This window comes from Triturus cristatus, chromosome 5_1 (genome assembly GCF_964204655.1).
Source record: "Triturus cristatus chromosome 5_1, aTriCri1.1, whole genome shotgun sequence".
Lineage (NCBI taxonomy): Eukaryota > Metazoa > Chordata > Amphibia > Caudata > Salamandridae > Triturus > Triturus cristatus.
The window spans coordinates 669,111,099-669,127,460 of record NC_140587.1 but is presented as its reverse complement, the minus strand read 5'-3'; the positions used below and the strand labels follow the sequence as shown (position 1 = coordinate 669,127,460).

The window sequence follows — 16,362 nt, the reverse complement described above, 5'->3', positions numbered from 1 at the left end:
ATGTGGTGAGAGTTCACAGTAGTGGCACATGCCGATGATATGCACTTGCAAGTTACACTTTGCAATAACTGTGTGCCGGATGTACCCAATTTCGTGATTAAATCAGCAGATGTTGCAGGGTGGATGACTGCAAAGTGCCTCTAGCTCCATGCCAGCAAGTCAGAGGTGTTGCTGGTGATGAAAGATCATAAGCTGTGGAGTGAATGCTGGTGGCCTTCTAAATTTGTGTGTGCACTCACACATAAGCAGGTGCTGAAAGACATGTGTGTCAGTGGAGACTCTGCTGGCATCCTCCAGGCTTAGACTAACAAAGTGGCTGGAATGTGCCTTGGTATATTAAGGGGGTTCAGACTGCTGTTGGTAGTCATTGTTGTCAAGCCATACATCACTCAGGTTATTGTCCATGAATCTATTTTCCAACAAAACATATTACTGCACCTTTCTGTAGCTGGGGACCAACAATTCTGAGATTGTGAGACTGGCCAGGGTCACAAACACAGCTGCCAGGACTCAAATAGATCCCTATAGAACCAGCTCCAATGTCAGCCCCAGTTCTTGCCATCATTGGCTTGCGTCAGCCAGAGTAGTGAGTACAAGGCTCTCAGATTTGCGTATAACATATTCAAATCATCCCCTCCTGGCATCTTGCCCCACATGCTGTCACAATACACCACCACTTGCAAAATCAGAGCAAAAGGTCAACAGCTAGTGGTTGTCGCATGGGTAAGGAGGGTGTGAGCTTTAGTGTGCAACTCCTTCACAATAGCAGCTCAAGTCTTGAACTTATTCACTACACACATTAACATCATGGAGTATACTCTGGGCTGTTGTGAGGTTTTCAAGATTCACCTCTTCACTTACATCCGGGACTCCTACTGTCACCGGCCACCTGTTGTGTTTCCTACAAGTGCGGGGAGGGACCTTTGCTGGGGAAGGTGTGTGCAACATGAGACGTCTACACAGTACAAAACTTAAGCAAGTCTCCACACAGTGGATGGTTGAATCTCTGTCAAAATGGGGCTGAGAAAAGCCCTGCCAGTGTGTCACAAAAACACACTTCCTGGCTGCAAACTATGATTTCGAGACAGCACATCACCATTGATGACGTTGTGTCTAACAATATTGTTGTCCTGCCCCAACTAAATGGCCAGAAATTTTAACCACGTTACTTCATACAACATCCATAAGTCGTAAATACGTCTGTATACAGACAGTGTGTTGTACAGTCATATGAGCTAGCCACTTGTAACACAATGACCACTTGCACATGAACATGGTGTAGCTATTACAACACGGAGGGATCAGATGTGTGGTGAGTACATTCAGTACATCTGTGTAAGATAAAAGCTGTATTTCACATACATATGTCAACATGGTACCCAGCAGAGACAGAATATTGCTAAATTTTCATGCAGAGGTTGGCAGAAAACTCATGATTAGAATCCAAAACGTATGTATGTGTCAGACCAATATTGGCTACCAACAAAAGCAAAGCACAGGTGTCCCATGAACATGTACATCTAGTCAGACATGTAGCACAAACCGACCTGAATGTACTAATATGATGCACTCAAACAGGAACCGGTGGTCACAGTCCATGTGCCCACCAACTCACACATACCACATATGAAATGCGGAATGACATAGAATATAGTCCAATGTATGTTAAGAAAGGTTTATAAAATAAGAATGGTGATCAAGATTTACATTACATAACACACTAACTTATCTAAACAACTAATCTAAAAAGCAAAACCTATCTAAACTAACTAATCTTACACTAACGAACTTAACTCTATTAACCTAAGCTAAACTATGATCACGCAGACAAGTAGACATCATCCCCCCACCCCCCCTTAAGACATCAATGCACAATAGACATACACATACTTAAACTACACATTTACTAACTATAACACCATACTAAAACAAATATATATTTTTTTTTCAATTTTTTTTTTATTTTTTTTCCATAAACATTAACACACATAACATTACCCCCCACCCCTAAAAGTATTTAAAAAACCCCTATGATAAAAACCTTAAAACTACATCTACATCTAAAAACCTATCTCAACTAACTATGCCTACATATACTACAAAATCTACAATCACTAACAAAATGATACTTACAAAATAATAATATTAACAAACACAATAACTGTAAACCATATTTCTATTAGCCCCTAGATTTGGCTAATCAAATATTCCAGTCTCTGGTGGACCGTGTCCAATTTCTCCTCCAACTTCTCGATTTTCCTGTCCATGGAATCAAGTCTGGACATCAGGGTGTCCATTGCCTGCTCCGGTATGGCCTGTGGAGCAGACGATCCAGAGGCTGCTCCACTGGGGACAACAGCGACTGATGAGGTCGATGGGGCCACGGGAGGGGGAGGATGCTGTTGTGGCTGCATGCCATCCCTTGAGGCGGGGTCGGTGGTCCACGTGTCGGTAGCCCGCTGCTTCTCATACTGGCGGGAGGTCCAGTGGAAGCCCTTTGCCACGGAGAGGATGTGTAGATATCGGGCCTTCCTTATGCGGAAAGCCCGCTCATCCTCTGCATTCATGTTATCTGTATGAAAAGGTGGACATGTGTCAGTTCACCAGAACATGCCGGACATTAAATCATAGGAAATGCATGCTGTCAGGTGTAATGTAAAACACATTTGGGCAAATCATCTTTTCCATTTGTTGCCCACACACACCAATACATAAGTACTGATTTAGCTCGGCACATACTGTGCAGTCAACTGAATGTCATGGTTGCATGGTAATCCTTGGCACACTTGACATAGTAACTAATTAATGATGAGCCATATGAATGTAAGAACCAGTCAACAGGCATCACGACATGTGATCATTTCAGTCATGGAGTCATGCCGACATGAATCTGCAATGGACGCTAGGTTCTGACAGTGTCACAGTTTGTCATGGAAGAGGAACTCCTTCCCTTGCATATTTACCACTAGCCCGTTCATTTCACACTCCAACAGAGGAATGCACTGAAGTGGCAATTGCATATTGGAACACAGAGATGTGCTTGCTGTCTACACACCAAGGAGACTCATAATTCATAACAATACTAAAATTGGATGGCATGCAGCATGCCATGTAGTACTAGCAGGGTGCAAATAACGTCAGCTTGGCGTTCACAGCATACATGCTACAAGCACTTACATGTAGCCCATGGTTTTTGTGGGTATTGTCCAATCTCCAAAACACAGTAACAAATCTACCATATCTTGCAGCAACTCAGTCATCATGACAAAGGATCAAGGATGCGTCACAGCATCATGACATAAGTCTTATGTTGTCATGAATGTGAATATAACACTATCAGACAGGATGTGCCACACTTGTGTGTTGAAATACGTTCGTAGTGTCACCTACCCTGTGCACTAAAGCACGTCACAGCAATGTCAACATCATCCCTTATCTGTTCCATGGGAAAAAAGGGACAATCAAGTACTACATTTCCAAGGGTCACATCAGAAGGACACATGACTAGCTGTTGAAGTGTGTGGACTGCAGAAATGCTCACCTGCAGTCCATGCATTAACTGCTAATGCAACCATGCTGGGCCGGGTCATCCTGGCCATCGGCCATCTCATTGATTGTGCCATACACATCCAATCATCTGTGGGACACACATTGTAAGTCCTGTACCAACATTAATTGTGAAAGTGGGTCTGTGATACGTCTAGACATGAGATGAGGCTGTCAGCAAAATAATCAAATAGGAGGCTGATTCCTGTCCCACAAACAAATGGCTGTGGACTACAAATTTCTAAAAGCCACCCTAGGCTTGAAATATTCCGTGTGGAATTCCATGAGGACGAACCACGCATGGGCTCCCATCTGTTGTGTTACACGTAGGAAAAGTCAATGCATGGACACTACACCCGCTTTGGTACACATATATTGACATCATCCTGGAAACTGATTGGATTGAATAAGCCTTTTCACTACATTATGGAAGACATGCATACTTGACACATAGCTTTGCTCTTATTCTGTGCATATGGTACATAGTGTCATCTATACTCCGTTGTAGGAATATTGCATACCTATCCAAGGTGGGTGGGTCCACGAGCACAATGGAACCACATGAGAAATGTGATGACCGACAGATTGAATGCCAACTACATGACTCACAGACATATTGATGTGCAGCTTGCAAGGCATATCCACAGGAATTTTCCATACATTACAAATTGACCTTTTCATTGACCCAGCACAAGGCGAAACGCATTCAAATACAGCATATGCTATACACAGTACGCAAACACCCCATCCAACTCGTGGACACAATCCATACATCTTCCACGGATGTTGCCTTCCTGGGGGAGACATGTCTGAAGGCCTCCTCCATGCCCGACGTTGCCATAGCCATTCTGGACGGCTACAAGAACACTGGCAGGGACCGCAACAACGGAGTAGGAGGTGGACTTGGCATTGTCATGGTCAACCACAAAACCCTCTGGGCCTCACACATCAATGACCACACCCTCAGCACCGCCAAACTCATGCACTTGAAGAGCCACACATACCACAACCCCATTCTCAGAGGAACCCTCGCCTACAGAACCCCTGGACCCTGCCCTCAATTCTGTGACACCATTGCCAATTGGTTCTGCACGCATGACTACATCCTCCTGGTACACCTGAACCTCCACCTCAAGAACCACAAACACAACAACTCCTCCACCCTGGTAGTCAACCTCGGACTCAGTCAGCTCGTCAAAACGCACACCCACTCCGCCAGACGCACGCTTGACCAAGATCCTCGGCTACCTCCCATGTCCCTTTCAGCCACACCACCAAACTGGACTGGCCATTGGTGCATCCACTACACCTTCAAGACAAATCACCACACCCCAACACATTCAACACATCACATGCAGCAGCCAGATCAAAGACAACAATGAACAGCTTGACAACACCCTTGCCCAGAGCCCACACGCCAACCCAAACTACACTGACTGCGCCACATGCAAATGCAGGCAATTGATCAATGACTGCCACAACACTGTCACCCCGATCACAGAACCCTCCAACAGACACATTGACAAGAAGGCTGCCTGGTTCACTGTGGACATACGGCCCTCCATACACACATGCCAGAAAGTACATAAAACATTGCACCCCAAACAGACACCAGACAGTATGTGGGCCACAAGAACGGCATCCTCAGACACCATCACCTCATCTGAACTGCTACAAGGGCCACCACCAAGGACTGCATAGACAACAGCGCCCCCAATAACAATGAGATATTCAACATCATTAAGGTACCCTCCAACCCTGGCTCCAAGACCAATGACATCCCACAACTGCAAGACCTGTGATACACCCTTGCCACACTCTTCCATTGCAATATTGCAGACATCCACAACAGCTACCACAACCCGTACACCTTGACAGGCACCAACACCTCAGACACCCCGGCCACCATCCACACTGACCCCCCTGCTCACCTGGAGCAATGTGAAGGACAACATCAAAATGAGGTACACCATCCACTCCATCTCACCGTCTGACACATTTGCGCACCACATGTGCAGCAAAGCTAGCCCCACCATTGCAACCCATCTCCTCAAGGCCATCAACATCTCCTTCGAGAGTGCGAGCTTCCCAGCAAATTTTGATGCACGCCGAGATCAACGCCTCACTCCAGGAATCCAAGGTGGATGCAAGAGGCCTCAAGAACTTCCAGACAATTTCCCTGCTCCCATTCCTGCTAAAGGGCATGCACAAGATTGCAAACAAACAACTGACCGGCTACCTCGAGGAGTACACCATCCTGGACCTGTCACACTCCGACATCTGCAGGAATCCCAGTATTGACAATGGCCTCATTGCCGACACCAATGGCATCTGGCCCCTGATGTACAATGATGAAAGGGCGCCACACATCCGCCATGACCTCTCAGCCGCCTTCAACAATGTCTGTCAACGCACCCTACGCACATGCCTCAAACACGCAGGAATCCAAAGCAAGGCTCTGTAGTGGACCACCTCCTTCCTCTCTGGCAGCAGCCAGAGCCTCCGCCTACCCTCATTCTGCTCCCAAGCCTCAAAGATCATCAGCGGCAGAACACAAAGATCATCCCTCTGCACAACATTGTTCATCATCTCCATGGGCACGCTTGCACACGTTGCACAACTGCACCACCTCCACATCATCTCCTACGCTGACAACACACAGCTGATCCTTTCCCACACCAAGGACAACCTCAACACCAAAACCAACATCCACAAAGGAATGACTGCCGTTGACGAGTGGATGACGAACAAATGACTGAAGCCAAACTCACCCAAGACGGGGGTCCTCTTCTTTGGATCCACCCCCTCAGCCAGGGACAACTCCTGGTGGACAACTACACTGAGAGCAGCACCGGCAGACACCAACCATGCAAGCAACCTGGGGGTCAACCTCGAATCAACACTCACCATGACCAGGCAGGTCAACGTCGTCTCATCCGCCAGCTACAACACCTTCCGCATGCTCAGCAAGATGTACAAGTGGATCCCCACTGCAACCAGTAGAAGCTTCACCCTTGGCCTCGTCTGCATCAGGCTGCACCATTGACATGCAGACAATGTGGGAGCCACTGCCAAACTCCGTAAACGTCCGCAACACATACAGAACGCTTCTGCACACCTTGTGCACAACTTCTCTTGCCACAGCCACATCACACCCCATCTGGGATCCCTGCATTGGCTCACCGTCAACAAGAGGATCGCCTGCAAGCTTCTCACCCATGCACATAGAGCACTCCCCCACACCGGTCAAACATACCTCAACAGGATAATCACCGTCTACTACCAGAATTGCCAGTGCCCTTTCAGTGACCTTGCCCTTGCCACTGTCCCCCACATCCAAAGACCTACCAGCGGCAGGAGTTTGTACTGCCAACATGCCGCAAAGACCTGGAACACCCTCCTACAGCTGAGCCTGGTCCTCCTTGCCTTCATGAGGGCACTCAGGAACAGGCTGTTCGAACAATAGCAGCACACCTCCCCCCGCGCATAGAGACCCTCACGTGTGAGTAGAGCAATTTACAAAAGTAATGATTGATTGATTGATTAATAAGTCTGACTGCCATTCCTATGGCTCATCCATATACAAATGTTTTGGGGCTAGGGATGTTGATGGTAATTGCACTGACAATGTTTCCATAGCATGATACATTGGCTAATTAATGCAAGGATGACATTAAACTGTCACTACAATATACTTGAACTTCTCCAAATTGTTCACGGACGTGAAGGATCAAATGTCATTTTTTGGGATGAGCGCACACTTATATGACACATGAATCATTGATTTGCGGTACGCGTGCACTGTTGCTAATGTACCAGCAGGCCATATATGTAGTAAGTATGGAGTGGCCGAGACCGTGAAGGTTGACTAGGAGTGCAACCTGATGATAGGATGTGTGAATTGTATCCTTGGACCGATTTGGTTACGTGTGCGTATTTTCAGAATCATGGCTGGCGTCGCAAATGTTGAAAGGAAGGAGATGATATCAAAGAATCGAGGTGAACATAGCAACACTTCTTGCCACGTAGTGTGTTCAAGAATATGAACTTTGGACATTTGTCCATGTATGTGTTAGCATAAGATGGTGCACCCAGGAAACCCATGGAAGTTGTGTTTAACTGTATGTACAGATTCTCATTCCAGTTACAATTGCTATTGTGTACACAGATTTTAAATTGTCGTGGAATTCAACATTTAGATGCATTCAAATGTGCAATTCAAATTGTAAGACCATTCCATGCTTCAACTCCATTGGCATGTGGTATGTATGTCAAAATTGCCACACATCAATGGTGCCCAAAATTAAACTTCAACTAAATTCATCATTGACTGTCTTCAGGCTTCATGAGACATCCATTATATCATCTACATAAATTGTCACACTCTTGTTATTGTTCTTGTGCAACTCATTTTGATCACTCAGAAGTTCTGGTGTGCTACAGCTTGCTTCCATAGCGTCATGTCCATTCCCATAGTGCTTGGAACTATTGGAATGTAGATTGTAATCCTCGTGATAGTCATGGGTTTTTTTCTATTTCATTTGTTACATTCACCAGTGGTGAGGGGAGCACGGTGTATTCACATGCCATACTAGTGTTCATCTACATATCTGATCACAGGTGTGCTACCTTTTTAATCGTTATTCTTTTCTCAACACAGTATACCCCTGATGAAGGGACACAGCCTCACAAATTTGCATTGGGTGTCACAGTGATCTCTTTTCTCACATGAAATATGAAATGTGGATCAGCATGGTAACAATCGTACAGCACGACCTTGCATGCATACTGAACATAATCTGTTGTCTATCTGGCCTTGCTAATTTTTGTAATAAAAAATATTTTTAACATGTAGGCACATTCATTTTCTGTGCAGGTCTGAGTCCTAGTCACCTTTCATGCTCTAGGGCAATCAGTGCACTGACCTGAAGAGCCATGTGACAAGCATGGATACTGAGCATGGCCACTTATTGGCTGGTTGTTCTCTGTGTCACCACATTGAATCAATATTGAGAGGCATGTCAAGCCATGTACATCCATAGACCAGCTGACTCTGACCTTGCACCCCCACTGCAACCCTGAAATCACGCCCTGTACAACAATTGGTGAATGCTACATCCCCAACATGTAGTGAGCACTGTGCCCAGCATGCACTCCTCTCCTTCTGGCAGGGTTCAGATGCTGTTTTATCAACTTGGCTTCGGCTACTCCAGTCCCAGTGGCAATGGCCACTCCATTTTGCCTTGTGGATAGTGGCAAGGAGTGTCGGACAGTGTTGTGGCTTCTGATCTGTCCACACATGTCCACACGTAGTACAACGGTCACAACATGTTACATCATGTTGTTTGGAATTTGGATGCAAAAGATAAGTTCTGACTGCAGCAGGAAGTTGTGAATGTACCATAATTGCACTCATACACAGTTTTGCTTCCATCCTCGCACTTGATACACATCAAATTATATGAACATGGATACTCACTGGTGGCATTTGGGTCTTCAAAGCTGTCGACCTCCCCCTGTGTATATGGCCGTGGGCCACCTACAAGAAGAGTAACAGAAGTACAAATTGGTATAGAATCACATCATATGTACATGCAAATTTAGACCAAAACATTATTTAGCGTGACACATGCATGGAAATAACAGGACGTGTCACTCCTTTTACATTGAGTGCAGCCATATTTTTCCTAACACACATGGACAGTGGAAACACTGGATTGCTTCCACATCAATGTTCACTGAGTGTGGAACACACATGTGTGCCATCCCTGTGATTTCGCACATGCATCAACAGATTCAACACACATGCCCTTATGCAGACACTGTTGCTGACTGCTGTAAGGATTGCTGTTTTAAAAACGTGTTTATGCACATGCACATGTGTAAGCATTTATTAGCCACAGACACTGACAACGCTTCTTCGACTCTCAACATTCCCACAGCATGTAAAGCTCTATCATGTTCACTGATTGCACACTGATATGATCTTGCAGATGACTGTTGCATAGTGGCTCACACATGACTAGGGTTACATTTGGCTGCCTGCTTTACACTCCGTTCGGGATGCTGATTCACCTGAAGTGCATCCACCCTGACGTATACAGCATTCAAGGTGTACATCCATGATACATTCAAGCGAACATGTAGTTTGATGCATGTACACACTGCAGATGCACAGTATCGGACCATCAGCCAAAGCCATCTTTACCCAGCAACAAGCCCAAACTCAATCATTGGACATGCATATACACAATCCATCAGCTCAAACTTGGATCACTTTGTATGGACTGTACCAGTGGCAAATCTACACGCTACGCAAATTACACAGCCAGCAACACCCATGGACATTAATCCAGACTACAATGCACCCTGGCGTACACCACCAAGTACACGCACACTACGTACACACAAAACTACACCAACTCTGGATCATGACATGCATCGCCATCAAAGTATCCACCCTTTGAAGACTAGCCATGGAGATCTGTATGATCCGCAAAAAGACTAGCAACAGATGGAGCGTTACTCACAGGAATCATGGTAAACGCTACCTTTCCATCCCAAGTTAGCAGATGACTCACCAATCAATCATCCCATTTCATGATTAGTCTACAACAACTGTCTGGTGTGTGCACATGCCATTGCACTCAATAGGTACATCTACATCACAAAGTGAAGCACAAGCCATTGCACGCTCAACATCAAACGACTAAGTGCACAGATCCAGGTCAGAACAAGGACAACACCCCTGTGGGAACCTCGTCCAAATACCTACATGCCCCTGAGGTGTGTACACAACCCACATCACATACATCATTGCCCAACATGCATTCGCATACATGTTCCACAGACTTGTGACATAGCTCAACTCACATCTTGACTACAGACGTGCCAACAGGTTAGCAAAATGCATTGACAAGCTTGTAGACATCACACAGTAGCAACTGGCCACAAGGCACAGCCACAAGGACGGTGGCAACATCAACACATCCACCACACCAAGACCTCATACCCCCATGGCCTGACCGTTCTGACGTACACCTCCTGTCAACCATACAGCTGCATCCATATGAAACAATTAGCACCCCACACAGAAATTACAGATTCTTGACAAGTAACAACTATAATGAGCCACAAACCAAAATGCCAACAACACCTTGCACTACACAAGCTTGGTTCTCAATGGACCACACAGATGGTTATCGTAATGTCTAGATGATTTTGCTACAGTCTCCAACACAGACACACAGCAGCACAGGAAGTCAACACGGATCGCATACAGACCACATCATTAGTGAGACACATGCAGACACCATTTTGCAACGATGAAGGACGGGGACGCTAAGACACCATAAATCCCCTTGATAAGGATCCAAAGCAAGGACACCATCTCAACAATCCACACACACATCAAGATTTTACAAGGGCAAATGACTCACCCAATCAATCCTCAGCAACTCCAGAAATGCTACACTAAGAATCCACTTCACGAGTTACATTGGTAGAGCTAGCATTGTGCATGCGGACATGTCCCCCTCACAGGATCACTACAACAAGCGCTGCTCATATTTCCACACAGATGTCATGTGCCTCCAGGATCATTGACATTTTCAGACACAGGTCAATGTAAACATATATCTTCATGCAAAACCTGCTACCCCTCCATCTCATCTTTGACAACATTGAGCACCACAGACAGCGCATCTACCATGATACTCATCCTTTGATGATCACAAATGTACCCCTGTCACCAACCTCTCCTACCAATCTGGCACACACGTCACTCCAGCATTCAGCGTTTACAATGAAGCTGGGTGTGTAATAGTGAGCTTATGCACCTTAAGTGGACTAGCGCATGCTTACGACCCACATACAATGAGCTGACAACAAACATCCTGCGCAGACCACACCGTGCACCTCTCCTTTTCAAATGTATGTAACAGACTCTGCAACTGCAGCTGGATTGCGACCCTCACATGTGAGTAGGCTAATCCTGATGATGATGCCTGCTTGATTCATCTATTGATGCCGCATGCTTACATACGCAACCAGAGTCATGTATATCGTGACATATGCACAGGGTATGGACTGAAATACAAGATAGTGCAGGAATGATGCAACCCCAGACCTTTGTCTGCACCACACTGTTTGAAATTCCAAGCAATGGAATACAACATTGACATTTTAAATATTCCTTGTTCCAACAGTACTTCACTATATTCTACATCCTGGTGGTGCTGATTCATGCTTAACATTGACAATGAACTGCAAATCCAGCAAGCGTGTTTTACCATGCACTTGTGAATATGCAAAATTTGCACTCATTTTTTAAAAGGCTTGCTATGTTGCATGTTGTTAGATGTGGATGTTCACACACAACACCCATAGCCACTGATGCATGGCCAGACTTACAGAGTGGCAATTAACTTGGAAACCATCAGGATGGCACTCCACCCTAAGGCTGGCCTACTGTGTCTCGAAAAAGGGACTATTTAATCATTTCATTTATCATTGCTCAATGCATGCTGCATTTGATTACACACATTGGAGGAGAGAATCATGACATTTGTGACCTTGGGGTGTGTTGGACCTGTCAGCCCTAGGGTGGTCCCCCCTTCTATTTGTGATCGTGCCTAATTTTTGTCCACCATCATTTTTGTGTTGGACTAGGTCTCCGGGCGCCTTTTCATTGCCAATCAGTGTTAAGGTGCAGGTGCTCCCTTCTCCCAAGATGGCTGCCACAGACCCCTGCTACTGCAGAGTGGTCTTTCATAGTAGCACCCTAGCTGCCAGGAGCTGGCTGGGACCCCACAACAATGTTGCGACACCAGCCCGCCTTTTGTCCCATGGGTAGAATGGGGAAGCTCCTGGAATGTGCTGGAACCTTCTAGGAGGGAGGTGGCGTTTTACTTTAGCCGCCTTGGCTAGAGGTCACCTGACCTAGGGCTACTTAAGTGAGGAAGGGTACTTTTTGTGGTGAGTTGGCCAGTGGGGTACAGCAGAGCTGGAGAATCCACGCAGGAGTGTAGGCGGTTGGGCCTAGCCAGGGACTTATGCCTCTGAGAGTGACAGGATTTAGGTGCTGCCTCTTAAGTGAGTGAGGGACCCTGTGAAACCCTCTGATCTTGCACAGCAGTAGGTGGACCAAAAGAACCTCTGCCCAGCCTGACTAGGAAGGACCTAGTCGTTAACTCCATCCCTACCCCCCTGTAACAGAACCCCCTTAAGGGCGCCAGAGCCATCTGCGCCAACAAGACTTCATCTAACACCTGAGAACAGTAACTGAATGCTGAGACTGCGTGTCCTGACTGACCCCCGAAACCCTATGCAAAGCAGATTGAAGAACCACCGGGGATCGACCAGGTACTAGCACTGTGACCCCTGCGCTCCCTGACCTGGCCTGGGTCCCTCGGCAGCGTGCTCCGCTGAGCGCGGAGCTCCCCTCCTTAATTTCAGCCCCCCCCCTGTGGCGTGGAAGCAAGCGCGCTCACCGCAGCGGGCGGAAGGCCGGAAGAAGTGCCCTTCAGTGTCACGAGGCCCGTGGAGAAGCCCGGGGACCCGTTGCTGCCGTCGCAGCTGTGCAAGAAGGTGCGCCAGGTCGAGGACCAGTTCCCACATCGCCAATGGAGCGGACGCCATCCGATGTCAAGAGCAAGGTAAGCCCGGATGCTGTGATTGACGCCGGTGCGCCCCCTGATGTTTGGGAGCCGCACCACACCCTGAGCCCGGGTTTCCTCTCCTTGGGAGTCCCCCTGGTCACCACGACTGAGAGACCCCGCCAAGGGATCCTTTCCGTGTGCCCCCCGTGACTGTACTGAAGCGTGGTGCCCTACAAACTGCACCGGAGCCCGAGAGACTCGCTCCGCAAGTCCGGTGCGCTCCCTGCTACTAGCTCCGTGTGTAGAGATTCACTGTTACTGATTACGAGTAGCACTATGCTCTTCATATTCCGTTCTGAAGTGCTGAATGTCATTGCTTACGAGTTGCACTCTGTTATTCATGTTCCGTTCTGAAGTATTCCTTGCTAATGATTCCGAATGGCGCTCGGTTTGAAATGCTCCAGTCTGAAGTATTCCTTGCGAATGATGACGATAGGGCTCTGTTTCAAATGCTCCGTTATGACAAATGCATGGCTATTGATTACGAGCAGCGCTCTGTGTTAAATGCTCCGTTCCAAAGTGTTCCCTGTTGGCAACTACGAGCAGCGCTCTGGTCTAGATGCCCCGTTCTGAAGTAGTCATTGCCAGTTAATCACGAGTAGCACTCTGTGGAAATAGGCGCTGTTCTGAGGTATTCACCGCTCAGCGCGTAAAGCGCGGGAATCGCCACTGAGGTGCTACAGATAACCAAAGTAGCGGTGTGCCCACGAGTTCTGCCCTGGGTCCCTGCACGCCCTAGGAGTGGCGCTACAGTCCCCAAACCCTACCCTGAGAAGTGAGATACACTAGGGTGGCCTAGAGCCTTTAGAAACCTACTGGTGCATGACGTGCTGGTGAATATGGGGCGGGTGAATCCACTGCTAATCTAAGTGAAGCTTGCATTGATATCTGAGGAACTGCATTTACATCTCATGAATTGCATTTATATTGCATGAACTGCATTTACATCTCATGAATTGCATTTATATCACATGAACTGCATTTATCTCGAACTACTTGGATAAACTTGAATTATTTGCATGAACCTTTACAGTGTGGCGTACCTTATTGTGTGTGTTCCCCATTCCATGCGAGGTGCGTGTTGTATGGTTGCTTTACACACAGGCCTTTGGGTGCCCAGCCGCTCGTGTCACGTTACCGCCCTTAGGGACTGGAGACCCCGGTTTCCTACAGGGTGCATGAAGGTGTCCCTTCATGAACAGACACTACTGCCCCACGACGCAGGCAGCCATGTACATGTTAGCAAGTTTGCCTGCACCTGCACATGGTGGCAGTTTGTGTACCAGCACAGGGCTTGGCACCGTGATTACACATCATGGGGCAGATTTATGTTTGACTTGCGCCTCATTTACGCCGCCGTTGCGTCACTTTTGTGACGCAGCAGCGGCGCAAATCCTGCGCCATGGTGCGGGGTATTTACAACGTGACGCATCTGGGAGATGTGTCACATTGTAAAGCCCTGCGCCACATGTAGGCGTTCCAGGGCAGGTGTGGGCGTTCCGGCGCAGGAACGCCTCCTAAAAGTGGCTGAGTGAAATCGACAAGATTTCACTCAGTCACTTTTCCAGCCATGCTGCGTCACATCCCTGCGCCTGCTTGAAGCAGGCGTAAGGATTGACGCAGCATTTTAGGGATAGGGGCACCCAGAGCCTTGCTGGAGCTGCGTCGCGGTTGCAAAGCAACTCCAGCAATGCACCATCCATACGACGGCAGATGCGTCACGCATCTGCCCATCCGAGTGCCACGGTGCGCCGCATCATGAATGCGGCGCATCAATGGTGGCGCACGAGTGGGCAGATGCGTAGCAACTCCTCTGGCGCATCTCTGCTGATTAGCAGAATTGCGCCAGACGTCATGAATCTGCCCCTTTGTATCCAAATCATCCTCCCCCTTGTTCACAGCATGACTATGAAAAATCAATTTATTTAACTGGTGCATGTGTCTGTGTGAATAGAGAAAATTTCTATGTCAACATCATATATATTGGGGCCGATTGAGGTTTCCTGGCGCATCCCTGCAAATCAGCAAGGATGCGCCAGGAGAGATGGGTCACACAAGTTTACCCTTGCGCCACCCATGATGCGCAGCATTTGCAATGCGGCGCATCATGGCGCAGGAATAAACAGATGCGTGACGCATTCGATGGCGTAAGGTTGCCGCAGTGCTTAAGTTGTGTTGCAAGCGCAACGCAACTCCAGCACTGTTCCAACCTGCCCATCCCTAACATGGTCTGTCAAGCCTTACGCCTGCTTCAAGCAGGTGCAGGGTTTTGATGCCTCATTGTCGGAAAAGTGAGTCAGTCACATATTATAGATTTGACTGAGTCACTTTTCCGAGGGTTATTTCCGCCGTTACACCCACCCTGCATACATTAAACCTGACGCAGGTTTAATGTAGCGCAGAGCTTTACAGCGTGACACATCTCCATTGATGCGTCACGATGTGAATAGGGCGCAAACTGGTGCAGGGTTTACACCACCGCTGCGTCACAAAAGTGACGCTACGGCGGCATCAAAGGGGCACAAGTCCCTCATAAATCTGCCCCATGGTTTCCAACATATGTGTCTGTGGCCACAGAACAGTCTTTTGTATTGCATGCGCTCATATGTAAATCCAAACATACCATTGCAACGCCAATTGATTGGTCATACGATTTGTGCAGAGGGAGATATGGCATAGATTAGCACCTCTGAAGAGAATATATGAGTGACAAGAAACATTGACTTACCAACTGGACCACCAACTTCCAGGCCAAGATGATCGAGCAGGTCAGCCTCCCTGCTGATGACGTCCTGCCAGCGGTGCTTTATCTGGTGGGTTGTTCGCTGGATCTGGAATAGACGCCCCAGATGTTGCTGCACAGTGGTCCACCGGCGCTTGCGCCCTGCTGTGTCATACCCCTGACTGACCCTGCCCCCCATGCTGATCATCCGGGGCAGGTAGTGGAATATTAGCCATATCATCCCGCCAAACTGTCGATCGGTCAAATTTCGAGACCTTCCCGACATGATTTATGATGACGTAAAGGAAACTTAATAAAATCGACAAAGGAAACTTATTTAAGATTGACCTAATATGTACAATAAAATAACCCACCCCTATATGAAGCCTTAAAACTAACTACCCCAATCGACAAACACCCCACAATACTAATGTT

General features: G+C 47.4%; 1 long non-coding RNA gene across 1 annotated transcript; it reads right to left on the bottom strand.

Annotated features, from left to right (window-relative positions):
* Positions 1-2,506: 2,506 nt before the first annotated feature.
* LOC146831351 (uncharacterized) lies at positions 2,507-16,017 on the bottom strand. The gene is made up of 3 exons (XR_014961271.1): positions 15,934-16,017; positions 9,026-9,085; positions 2,507-2,572 (listed from the first exon to the last, which is right to left on the bottom strand). It is a non-coding gene; the product is annotated as an uncharacterized LOC146831351 (long non-coding RNA).
* Between the last annotated feature and the right edge of the window lie 345 nt (positions 16,018-16,362).